Genomic DNA, 13,425 nt, shown 5'->3' on the forward strand with positions numbered 1-13,425 from the left:
GCCTTTTCCTTCCATGGGGAGGATGGACGAGAACACCACTTGTGCCTCAAACTCCTTTATCCTTCTTCCCAGAGACACGTAGTCCGCAGTGATCGTCTCAAGGTCATTCTTGGCAGTATCATTGGTGCCTACATGGAGAAGCAGGAAGGGGTAGTGATCCGAGGGCTTGATGAGTCTCGGCAGTCTCTCCGTCACATCGTGAATCCTAGCTCCTGGCAAGCAGCAGACTCCTCGGTTTTCCCGGTCGGGGCGGCAAATAGATGACTCAGTCCCGATGAGGAGAGAGTCCCCGACCACCACCACCCACCTCCTCCTCTTGGGAGCGGTGGTCATGGAACCCCATCCCTAGGACAGTGCATCTCATGCCTTCCAATCGGCGGAGTCTCCTTCTGTTCCCTTCCCTCAGATGCATCATCTAGTCCACTCTCCGCATTAGTGCCTGTGGAGAGAACATGGAAATGGTTGCTTACCTCTATCTGTGCTGCTGGTACATGGACGCTCCCCTTTCTTCTTCTGGAGGTCACATGCTGCCAAATTTCTTCACCGTCCTCCTGTCCCCGCTGCGCAGCCTGCTCTGAATCTTCAGAACATTGTGTCCGTAGAAGCATATCCTGATGTCTGTCCAGGAAATCTTCAGTTTCTCTTATGCAACGCAGGGTCAATACTTGTTTCTCCAGACCTTGAACCTGCTCTTCCAATATGGAGACCAGCTTGCACTTTGTACAGACAAAGTCGCTTCTGTCCTGTGGAAGAAAGACAAACATGGCACATCCGGTGCAGGTCACAACAGCTGAACAATCCCCATCCATATTACCTTCCTTCTATGAGCTTCCTCAGGAGTTGTAATAACTACTCAGAGAAGCCGGCAAGATGTAAGTCTCAGTGGGCTCTCCCCAGGTAGATCCCAGGCAAACTCCCTCTGTTAGCCTCTCTGCTGTTCACGGCTCAGCTGGTTTGCAGCTGACTGGCTTTTTATAACAGTCAGGCCCACTCAAGGCTCACCTGGAACAAAGCACTCCCAATTCACACTTTTCAAACGAGCACCCTGTCAAACTGTCAAACTGTCCCCACAACAGACACTCAGATACTCACCAACACAGCCTCCCTAATGCAGTCCTTGGCATATCTCCTCTCAGACAGATCTCAGGCAAACTCCCTCTATTAGCCTCTCTGCTATTCACCGCTCAGGATGGCCCATTTCCAACAGTTGACAAGAAGGTGAGAGCAACAGTGTGGTAAGGGAGGGAATAAGCATGGGGAAATAGTTTTACTTTGTGTAATGACCCATCTACTCCCAGTCTTTATTCAAGGCTAATTTAATGGTGTCCAGTTTGCAAATTAATTCCAATTCAGCAGTCTCTCGTTGAAGTCTGTTTTTGTAGTTTTTTTGTTGTAATATTTTGACTTTCTCCTGCTGATAATAGCTCACTTCACCTTAATTGATCACTCTCGTTATGGCAACACCCATTTTTTCATGTTCTCTGTGTATATATATATCTTCCTGCTGTATTTTCACCGCATGCATCCGATGAATTGGGTTTAGGCCACGAAAGCTTATGCTCAAATAAATGTGTTAGTCTCTAAGGTGCCACAAGCACTCCTCGTTCTTTTTGCTGATACAGACTAATATGGCTACCACTCTGAAACATGAGATTAAAAAAAATTTCAGACATTCCATTACAGTGATAACTAATTGTAAGTGGGCAAAATTACATTAATTTTCTTTTTGCTTGCTCAGAAAAGTAATTTTATTTTCAAATAATATAACTGCCTGTATTACAATATCTGATATATGTTTATAAGGGACCTCCAGCCTGTGTCTTTTTGGAAGCAAAGTGCTCACTGTCTGACCAAATCCTAAAACTACTTAGCTGTACTTTCTCGTATTTTGCACAAAAGCTCTTATAAATATATATGTACAGCAAATAATTGCAACCCTTCAAATACTTACTAATGTTCACAGAGCACCCTTTTCTTAAAGATGCCATCCATGGATAAAGCCTGCTTCGTTGTACCAGGAAATTCTGTAACAACAGGACAGCACAGCTGCAGTCTCAGCAATGTGTACTGCATAACATTGTAACATCCTCAGTCTTGAAATATTTATACAGTGATCAGCTGCATCAGCATCCTGAATCACTCTGGAGACAGTTTGTAAAGAAGAGACCTTAGGGAACAGAAAATGTGAGCAGGAAGTGGATTCATTCACTCACACACACACAAAATAGGAATTGATACAAGAGGGGAACGGCGAACCGTGGCCACTGGGAGCTGTGGGCGGCCATGCAAATGTAAACAAACTGTCTGGTGGCCTGCCAGTAGATTGTCCTGACGGGCTGCAAGCTGCCCTCCACTGCATTAGACTGTCCAAACCAAAATGGACTTTCCTGTAATTTCTTTACGGAACATAACCTGTCCCTCCTTAGTAAGTAAGATTAGTATAATAGGCCAAATCCTGCCGTCTCTTTCACAGCTGTGTAATTTCTCCAAACATATTAGAACCAGCATAGTTCTGCTGTGTGAATTAGAGGGCAGGATGCGTGGCCCCTGGCAGGAAGTCACATCTCCTGTGCTGCATGGGAATGAGGTTTGCAGGGTCATCCCCCCCCCCCTCCACTTCTGTTGAAGAAGAATTTGGGAGAAGGGTAGTGGTTGACCAGGAGATCAGTGGGAGCTGTGGTTCCACCTGTCATGGACTGGTTACAGAGAAACTAACTACTGCAGCCTGAAGGCTGACAGTAACAACCCTGGCCCAGCTCCAGTGCTACGCTTCTCTGGAGTGAAAGCTATATCCCTGCCACACTGAAACTCTTCACCCCCAGCCTGTAGGACTGTAGTTAAAAACAATTGTCAGAATGTTTAGAGAATGGCAGGGGTGGGGGAAGAAATGTATATTTTCCTCACTCTTCTCACACTCAAAACCAACTGAGCTATTTTTACTCTAAACTTTCAAAATATTCCTACTTTGTGCAGAGAGCAGGTCTGGATAATTTTAGTCCAATAGGTAGGAGTTTTGGAAAGTTATGAGTGACTCAAAATAGGAGTTTGGAATGGAAATGTGTTAGCAACCTTAATTCTGTAAGTTGCTACCATTCTAGCTATAATCAAAAGCCTCAATTAACGCCATGAGATCCACACACACACATCTCGGGAAGTTAAAGTGCAGTTCTGCTGTGAAAAGTGATTCTAAAACTGGCATTCTGGTGTCTTATGTTTATTCTCTCTCCTTTTGTGTATTTCAGGTGTTCAGTTTACAAGTAAAAGGAAGTTTCTCTAACTGCCAGTCCTGAGAACTCAGCCTGGAATCTGAGATTCGCACTGGGTTCTTTCCTTCTCATGCATCATCACTTGTAATAAAGATTTGCCAGTCAATTTAGGCCTTCTAATACATTTTGCAACTTCACTAGCTTCTGATGTAACTGACTGGAATTTAGCAAACCATAATGTTGATAGTACATGAAAAGGAATGGAATCCATCTTCCTTAGTTGTGCTGGTTCTGCACTGCCAACAGAATCAAAAAGCAGCTAAAAACTTACTCTTGTCATTAAATTCAACAGCTATTACTCTGAATACACATAGGTGAAGAAATGGTTGAGCAAAAAGGTGCCATTTTTTCCAGTCACTTTTCCAGACTAGAACCATTTAAGGAAAAGTGCGTGTGAACTATTTGACTTTGAGTTGGGAATGCAGCACTAAATCCATTTCTTCAGTTCTCCTAGACATATCTTTGAATGTTGTGTCAAGGTTCTCACAGTAACTCTAACCTTCAATCCATACATCACTGGGTATTCCCCTATTAGAAGAATTCAGCATATACATCACCAAGATAAGTTTAAATAAAAAGTTCAGCAGAGAAATCAGATTGACCTTAAATATTTTTTATTGCTATGTAAAAATCAGGTCTAAGTGATACAGCATATTCTCCCATGCTTATATACGTACCATTCCCATTCAGACATATGGAAGTTACATGTGAGCATCAATGTGAAAATACATTCTTTTGAGAGTTGTTCTCATTAGTGGCTTTTGTTGAATTACACTCTTTAATACAAATATTGGAATTATTGAGATGGTGTAATTTAATTAGCTAAACAACAAATCTTCTTTATCTTTCTTTTAAAAGATTGGTTATGTTGGCGACACTACTAATTGTTGGAAAATTTCTTCTGCAAGGAATGCTACCAATTTAAAACTGAAATCATTCAGTTTGCCTTTCATCTTAACTTGCTCTTCAAATCCAGCCCTGGGCATCCGTGACTGGAAGTTGCTACTGTCTGACAGCTATTCATTAGGATCTGTTGGTGGTCTCAGGCCAGTTCCTAGTGGACAGGGGGCCACATGACAAAATAAACTTCTTACAATTAGCACTAATTGACACTCTTGTAGGCAGTACTCAGAAGGGAGGTCAAGGATTGAATGAGATGAGGGACTCTCGTTCTTAGAAGTGCTCCCAGAAGATCCGGTCAGAAGCACAGCAGCGGGGGCATCTGAGGAAGCTTACATTACTACCACTGTCGGTGCTGTAGTATTTCTAGGTATAAAACAGAAAATTCGATCTCCAGTGCTTTGATTCCAACACCATTCACCAGTACCTTCTCACTGCCACCAGTCCCATTGTTCACTGCAACAATGAATTGGACCATTTGGGCATTAGGTGAGTGGCAAAAATGCTTCAGTCTGCAATTACACATTTTACTGTCTCTCTGACTTTGTGCCTCACCCTCCTCTGTGCTTCCACCCTGCTTTCACCCTGGTGGGCCAGCTTTCTGAGTAGACTCAAAGGCTGTTGCCATCTTCCACCTTTTTTTTCTTTTAGGAACATTTCCACGTTAAAAATGTGCGGTCGACTGACTGGCTGCCACCCCTTGATGCTAAATCCTCTCTAATCTGGCCTGGGAACACTGAAATTTACAAAGTTAGTTGATTATGCAGCTTCCAAAAATAATTGAGTGCAGCAAGGTAAAAGGTTAGCAAGTGAAGGGAAAAGGCATCTAAACTCCTTGCTATTATTTGTTATTTGCCAACAACTTTCCTGGTGCTCTTACAAGGCACAAAGCGTGAAATTTACCGCTTTGCAGAAGACAAGTACAAAGCCTCTGCGCCACTCAAATGTCACTATTTTGGGATGAAAAAAGGGCCTCGTGCTGGTCTTCTGCACAGTAGTGACTTTCACTCAAAATGGAGGCAGCCATTGCCATGCAGATCTTGTAAGCTGATTGGAACTAGGCTAGCCCAAAGGGATGGAATAATTTGGGAGATGTTTGGGTTCTTTTAACATTTGACTTGGTTCATTTCCTGTGGGCATCGCAAAAGGAGCAAGTCTTCAGAAGGGGGCTCCCTGTGTCAGTCTTGGAAATTTACTGTACACAAGACAAAATATATATATTTTTTAAAATATACTCTAATAAAATGATCATGGAGTATCTAGATGCCCCCAAAAGATTGATAAGGAAACCTGAAGCTTCTCGTCTCTAGATCCCAATTCATACTCAACCTACATCAGTATCAGTAATTCATTGTCACCCCTTATAGCCATCTAGTAGCTTTTGCAAAATGAGATGGTCCATCTGTCTACCCATACTATGCTCAGTACTGTAGTAATCAAGTGCCCTGGGGGTTTTAGTTTTTTAAACAGCAGGTACTGAAGTTAGAGATAATTAAATCAGCAGGTCCAGATAATTTGCATCCAAGGATTTTTAAAGAGTTGGCTGAGGAGCTCAATGGATTTTTCATTTTACTTTTCAATAAGTATTGGAGCACTGGGGAAGTTCCAGAAGACTGGAGGCAAGCTAAAGTTGCACTTATTTTTAAAATAGGGTAAATGAGATCAAGTGAGTAATTATGAGCCTGTCACTCTGACACCAATTCTGGGCAAGATAATGGAGAAGCTGATACTCAATTAATAAAGAATTAAAGGAGGGTTATGTAATTCATGCAAATCAACATGGATTTATGGAAAATAGAACCTGTCAAACTAACCTGGTTATTTTTATTTTTTTACAAGATTACAAGTTTGGTTGATACAGTTAATAGTGTTGACATAATATACTTTGACTTCTGTAAGGGGTTAGACTTAGTAGCACATGACATGTTGATTAAAAAACTAGAATGATATAAAATTAACAGCACACATTAAATAGATTAAAAACTGGCTAACTGATAGGTTTCAAAATGTAACTGTAAATGGGGAATCGTCATTGAGCGGGTGTGTTTCCAGGGAGGGTCCCACAGAGATTAGTTCTTGGCCCTACACTGTTTAACATTTTTATCAATGACCTAGAAAAAAACATAAAATCATCACTGATAAAGTTTGCAGATGACACAAAAATTGAGGGGTGGTAAATAATGAAAAGGATAGGTCACTGATTCAGAGTGATCTGGATCATTTGGTAGACTGGAAGCAAGCAAGCTTTTTGAATTTTAATACTGTTAAATGTAAATGGATGCCATTATATAAACTGTATATGTAATATAAAGGTATGCATCTGGGAACAAAGAATGTAGGCTACATTTACAGGATGGAGGATGCTATTCTGGGAAGCAGTGACTCTGGAAAAGGTTTTGGAGTCCTCGCGAATGATCAGCTGAACATGAGCTCTGAGTGTAATACTGTGACCAAAAAAGCTAATGCAATCCTAGGATGCTTAAACAGGGGAATACTGAGTAACAGTAGAGAGGTTTTGTGTTTAGTACTGAAAGTCACAATGTCCATGGTCATTCTTATCCCTTGCAGAAGCAAGTTCCATAGTCTAGGTGCAGTGCCTGTGAAGGTTCTGTCTCCTTCACTCACAAGCCTTTCCCTGTTGGTTCAATCCTACGAAAAAGAGTTTTAACTGTATTCAATGTGGAGTCAGTGCAGAGAGTGAAGCACCAGGATGATGCACTCACAGTGACCTGTGCTGTCAAACAGTAGGTTGTTGTCAGGTTACAAGTTGGAACTTTTTCAGGGTGTTGTGGTTCCACTCCTACATGTAAGTAGTCAAGCAGAAGTCAAGCCTAGAAGTCAATAGTGCCTGGCTCAGCATGGCCAAGGCTGTATCTGATGAGATGAGACTCAGTTTTTCTGACAACTTGCAAAAGGAAGTGAACTTTTTTTTGTCACTGTGCTTATTTGAGCATCTGATAGCATTGGGAAGAGTCCAAAAAGATCCCAAGGATGTACTCTAACTTAATCTAAGGCTTTAGGTCCTCAGATAGTGAGGTTTATTACAGATAAGGCAAGTTCTTCAAAGAACTTCCCTCTCCTGACCAGCAAGACTTTAGTCTGACTTGCGCGCCACTCTTTGTCCAGGTGCTTAGTTCATACAAGCATTATGAAAACTGGAAGATGGTGTTATTTATACTTGCCCAAAAGGAGATGTAGAGAAGAGTGCTGTATGTGTATTGGTGGCATCAGCTGTCCTAACAGTCTCACATAGCTGCTGAATAATAAGAAGGAGAGGACAGCGCCTTTGGACAATGAAGGTAAGATGGCAGAATAGACTCTTTTGGTTGGGTCCAAGAAGAAGGATGCGACTCATTTCAGAGCATTCCTGTTTACCATGATGGCTTCTTAGAGGCAGGACAAGAGTATTTTGTTATCTACATCAAATGTCAGCAGGATGAGTATCAGTACTTCCACAAGACTACCCTTGCTCTTCTAACCAAATAGAGCTATGACCGCATTCCAGATCACTAATAATTTGGAATGGCTAGCTGGAATATTTCAGGTACAGTTAAATTGTGAAAATAAACTATATTTATTCAAGCTTCAGCTAATAATTCTGTCATTCAGCTTTAATTCTAGCTTTAACTCTGTCTCTTCAGCCACATAAATCACACTTCAGTTTTACACTTCAAAACAATAAATAAAGGTCAAAGGAGCACTGACGCACAGTAATTATCAGGGTTGAGTTCGCAAAGTGCAATGCAAAAGCAGGATGCATTGCTGTTGGTTCTTATAGAGAAAAATATAAAATAGAAAAAATGAGAAATGCACAGAATAAAAATGGAGATTACTATTAGGACTTGCGCTCCTTGCATCATTTGTACCATATATCTCTGCACCTTTTGTGTTGCTCTTTATCCTTTACTGGAATTAAATTAGCTTTCAGTCTTTTTTTTTTTTTTTTTTTTTTTTTTTTTACATTTGATCTTATTTAAATCAGCCCCTTAGCAGGTTGGCTATATTCTTGAAAACCTAGCCCAGCTTGCAGATGTCTGTCTGTGCAGCCACATGGCAGAACCAGGCTTTGGGAATCCCTGGAGCCTAGCATAGGACTAGGAACTTCTAGGTACTGGTTCCAAAAATCCATATCCCTTTCCAGTTCATTACAAACGCCTATTGTTTGCCATATTTATCTGCCATCACTGCTGTTTGTTAGCAAATGGAAAAAGAAATGCCAGGACTAAATTTCAGCCTTCCCCTAGAATAGTGGAAAGGGGCTACAGGAATGGAATGACAGATGGTCTTTGAATGATATACAGAACCTCTGCCCTTGGGCCTGCTTTGGAGGAGCTGTTTTGGTTGTTGCTCATCAGAGTGGGAGGTTGTTGTGTGATATGTGATTATTCCATAATTATTTTAATTATTTTGCCTGTTTTCAAACAATAGTCTCAGCCTTTTTTAATTTTTACACTCACTGAGTTGTGACACGAGCATTCTTTTCCCTGTGTTAGCAGGGATTAAAAAATCAAGCCCTGTATCCCTTTCCATTTTTCACATAATCCATGTTTAAATAAATTACCTCCGTCTGGAAAAGTGAGTTATAGGGCATTCTCCTGGTATTCACAGTGGCAAGGAAAAAAGGAGGGGAGGGAGAGAGAAGCTTTATTGTGTTTTCTAGCATGAGATTGTCACTGTAAAAAGTTTCAAGAAGAGGCTGCTCTTTAACTCTACTTCCTCAGCACTGAGAGCACGGCTCTGGGAGCCTCATTTACATGCATATGGGTATCTGATTGGATCTGTTCAAAGGTACAGTCGGAGTCAGTCAGATTGCATATGATGTGCATATAAATGAAGTTCCCAAAGTGAGGTGTGATGCTTCAGGAGAGACAGGGAAAATATGCTGCTTCTGCTTCATCCAAAGTCCATAGAAACTTGGAGATATTTTTAATTGGCTACAGATAAGCAAAAGTGCAAGCTACATTCACCCACCCACCTCCCCCCATCTTCAGAATTTAAATTTGATACCAAATGCAACTCATCGCTGAAACCCCACAAGCTATGTTATCTTTTCGCCTTCCTCTGTAGCATGGGGCACGGGTCACTTGCTGGAGGATTCTCTGCTCCTTGAAGTCTTTAAACCACGATTTGAGGACTTCAATAGCTCAGGCTATTGGTGAGAGGTTTTTTGCTGGAGTGGGTGGGTGAGATTCTGTGGCCTGCGTTGTGCAGGAGGTCAGACTAGATGATCATAATGGTCCCTTCTAACCTTAGTATCTATGAATCTTTGTACCGATAGAACACAGGTTGTTTGGTTTACAGGACTACTTCATACCCCAGTGAAATCACAGGATTTAATTCCCTTGCAGCATGAACAGTACATGAGACATGCCAGTGCTGCTGCCTGCTGTGTTGTCCCCCTGGCTAATACCACCCCATCTCTGACAAATGGAAAGACCAGCAATCTTTTCTTGACAGCATATGGGCTACAATGAATCCTGTTCTGGGCAGAAGCCATAAATGCATTAATATTCTAGTTATGGTCTATTCACTGAGCATAACAGTGCATGACTGCCACTGGAGTTTGTTTCTCACATTCAGTTCATGAGGCCAGGAAAGGCTGTGGATAACTCGAAGTTTGCAGGCAAAACTGACACAAAACGAGACAAGGTGGATGAGGTAATATCTTTTATTGGACCAACTTCTGTTGGTGAAAGAGACATGCTTTCAAGCTACACAGAGGTCATCAGGTCTGAGAAAGATACTCAGAGTGTTATTGCTAAATAAAAGGTTAAACAAATTGTTTAGAATAAGAGGTAGCACATATTCTAAGGGACCATTCAAGGTGAAGTGGCCTGTTAAAACCCCTGCAGTCACAGGACAAAAAATTGAGATAATTGGGTTACCAATTTACTCCTGAGGGAATTCTGCGCCAAAAAATTAAAAATTCTCCACACAATATTTTAAAATTCTGCAAAATTCTGCAAATGTTATTGGTCAATAAATAAATGTGGCTCCATCATGGCAGTAGGGAGCACAGGCCACTGACTGCATTGAGGTGGGAGATCACCCTGAAGCCCCCATCTGCCCCGGTACAGGTACTTGGCAATGAGGCTGCACCTGACCCTGACACAGTGCAAGGGCTGGGCCTGCCCCAGAAACACCCTGGGGCCCTGCCCCTCTGCACCAGTTACACCAGGAATGGGTGAGCAGGCTGAGCCCAGCAGGATCCAAGTGTGGAGGGGCATAGTGTGGGGGGATCCAGGTGTGGGGTAAGAGGTTTCTGTGTAGGACAATTTGGGTGTGAGTGGCTCAGTGGGAGATCTGGATGCACAGGGGCTCATTGGGGGGTTCTGGGTGCAGGGCAATGGGACTCTGCAGGGGATCCAGGGGAAGGTGGTTGGGGCTCAGAAGGGGGGTCTGGGTGTGGGGGGCTCAGTAGGGGTGTCTGGATGTCGGGGAAGTGGAGCTTGATGGGGTGGGGGACATGGGCGGCAGGTGGAGCCGCCCTTAGGGGAGGCTAGCCCTTGGCTTCACCCCTTCCACCTCCTCCCTGAGCCCCTCACCCCCTGCAGCCCAAGCCCCCTTGCCCTCCCTCCGCACCCAGAGCCCCAAGACCCCCAGACTCCCCTCTGCAGCCAGAGCCCCGAGACCCACTGTTCCCCCTCACAGCCTAAACCCTCCACTTCCACGGCCAGAGCCCCAAGACCTCCTCCATTCCCCATGGCCAGAGCCCCTGTTGCAATGTATCAATGTGGGGGGAGAAATTGAGGATGTTATGGATCCCCGCTAAGAAGTCACAGGTGCGGCTGTCCCTGAATTAGGATCTATCACCTAATTGATCTCAGTGCAAATAAGGATAAGGGACAAGAAAAGGTAAACTAAAAAGGTCCTTCATTTAACATAAGGTAAGTATATGGACAATATATCTCTGGGCATGAAGCCCAGAACCCTCTCCCTCTACAAATGACAAAGGTACTTATACTTTACAGATCAAAGTTCGTCTGCCTCAGCCTCGAGATATTGGATCTGAACCTACCACTGCACTTGGGAATGACAGGCAGTGCAGGCAGGATTCGGACCTTTGATGACTACTGGATCAGGATCACTTCTCAGGTAAGTAGCTGTGGTGGTATGTCTCAGAGATCTTCTGGTGGTTCTTGATCCTACGACACAAAGGCGGGCTGCCACTAGGGAGGCCCACACTCTAGAGCCTGTGTGTGGGGATTTTATCTCCTACAGTCTCTAGGCCAGGGTAGGCAAACTTTTTGGCCCGAGGGCCACATCGAAGCTGCGAAACTGTATGGAGGGCTGGGTAGGGACAGCTGTGCCTCCCTAAACAGCCTGGCCCTGCCCCCTATCTGCCACCTTCCACTTCCCGCTCCCTGACTTCCCCCCTCAGAACTTCCGACCCATCCAACCCCCCCTGCTCCTTGTCCCCTGACTGCCCCCTCTCAGGATCCCCACCCCTAACCACCCCCCGGGACCCCACCCCCTATCCAACCCCCCCTGCTCCCTGTCCACTGACCGCTACCCCCCAGAACCCTCTGCCCCTTATCCAACTGCTCCCTGTCCCCTGACTGCCCCCCAGAACCCTCTGCCCCTTATCCAACCCTTCCCCACTCCCCACCTCCTTACCATGCCGCTCAGAGTGGCAGGACTAGCAGCTGCGCAGCGGTGTGGCTGCGGGAGGGTGAGGGGGGACAGCAGGGGAAGGGCCGAGGGCTAGCCTCCCTGGCCAGGAGCTCAAGGGCCAGGCAGAATGGTCCCGTGGGCTGGATATGGCCCGCGGGCTATAGTTTGCCCACCTCTGCTCTAGGCAGATTAGTGATCACCTGACTAGTCCTTTTCCCGCCTTTCCACAAAAGAGCGCCAAACTCAAACAAAAGGGTGCCAAAGTTCCAAAGAGAAGGGTAGGCATCATGGCTGCCAAACAACTACTAGACACCATTCAAGATGGTGATTTTAACAACTTTTTGACATTCCCATTTCCCAGGTAAATAATACAAGATACCACACAGACATAAATCAGAGCAAAACATATTAAAACATAAATGCATGAATAATGCTGTACACCCTGAGACCCCCCCTCCCTGCCATTGGAGCTCTGAGACCTGCTGTCCCTCCTCCACCGACAGCCAGAGGAACCCCAGGCCAGCCGGAGTCTTGAGCCCGCCCCCAACCTGCTCAGAGGAGCCCCAGGCTGGCCGGAGCCCCCACAGCCGCGCCTCCCCTCCGCAGCCCCCAAGCTGCCCTGCAAAAATTCAAAAGCTCTTCTCTTCTTCTCTCTTCCAGAAGAAGAACCTGAGCTTTTGCTATGCCCCATACAGGTTCTGGGGCGGCTGAGGAGGTGGTATGTGTTACTCAGCATCTCAGGTTCATCAGTAATCTCCCTGGAGCCCAGGGAGATTACTAATGAACCCAGGAAGCTGAATAGCACATACTGGCTCCTCAGCCTCCCCGGAACCTGCATGGGGCATAATAAAAAGCAAAAATTTCCCCAGCCAAACCTGCAAGCGGGGTCCCATGGCAGTGGCTGCGCTAGGGGAGGCAAGCCTCCTCTGGCCTATTATACCCACTGCCCATGGTGGGGATCCAAGGTGCAGCTGGTTGGGGATCAATGGGGTGGGGAACTGGTGTGTGGGGCTTATCTGAGGGGTCCAGGTGTAGGGCGGTAGGGCTTGTCAGGGTGAGGGTTTGATGGGCCTGCTTAATGGGGGAACCCCAGCTGCTGCCGAGGGGACACTGCATGCCGGGCTCCCGCTTCCCCCCACAATTCCCCTATCCCCTTTTCTTCTCCATCCCCTTCTCCTCACTCCCACATTCCCCTCCCACTGTCATATTCCACCCCTTTCCTTTCCCACTGCCTCTTTCCCCCATCCTACCCCCTTCCCTCATTTCCCCCACCCCCCGTACCCAGCCCCACTGCATGCACTCACTGTTGAAACAGAAAACAGGAAGGCTCCCAGCACACAGAAGGGGATCATGACTGACACTAGGACCCAGGAGGTGGCATTCAGCTTCAGAATCAGCAGAGCAGAGAGGCAGCCTCCTTCAGCTGGGCAGCTCTGCGCTTGCAGAAATGAGTGGGGGGCAATGGCATGTAACCTTGTGAGCCTCCCCCCATACCTAACCTCTATTTACTGAGCCCATGGTCACCCCTGCCCCTCCCCCTCCCGATGCAGCTTTCCTGCTGTTTTCTGCAGGGAAGCATGGGAATTCTGCAGGGGAGGGGGGTGTTTTATGTAGGCACACAGACATGTAGAATCCCTCCCAGGAG

The 13,425-nt window shown here is 45.3% G+C and overlaps 1 long non-coding RNA gene across 2 annotated transcripts in view; it reads right to left on the reverse strand.

Moving 5' to 3' along the window:
* The window catches only part of LOC125634347 (uncharacterized), a 67,019-nt gene extending 53,905 nt beyond the window's left edge, over positions 1-13,114 (reverse strand). The window contains exons 1-2 of one of the 2 annotated variants that reach the window (XR_012667438.1): positions 13,085-13,114; positions 1,952-2,024 (exon numbers count right to left, since the gene is read on the reverse strand). This is a non-coding gene — a long non-coding RNA (uncharacterized LOC125634347). Of the gene's footprint in view, positions 1-470; positions 744-1,951; positions 2,025-13,084 lie in introns of those variants that run through there. The other variant, XR_007355884.2, reaches the window with a different exon arrangement.
* Between the last annotated feature and the right edge of the window lie 311 nt (positions 13,115-13,425).

Source organism: Caretta caretta, chromosome 3, assembly GCF_965140235.1.
Source record: "Caretta caretta isolate rCarCar2 chromosome 3, rCarCar1.hap1, whole genome shotgun sequence".
In the NCBI taxonomy this organism is placed as follows: domain Eukaryota; kingdom Metazoa; phylum Chordata; order Testudines; family Cheloniidae; genus Caretta; species Caretta caretta.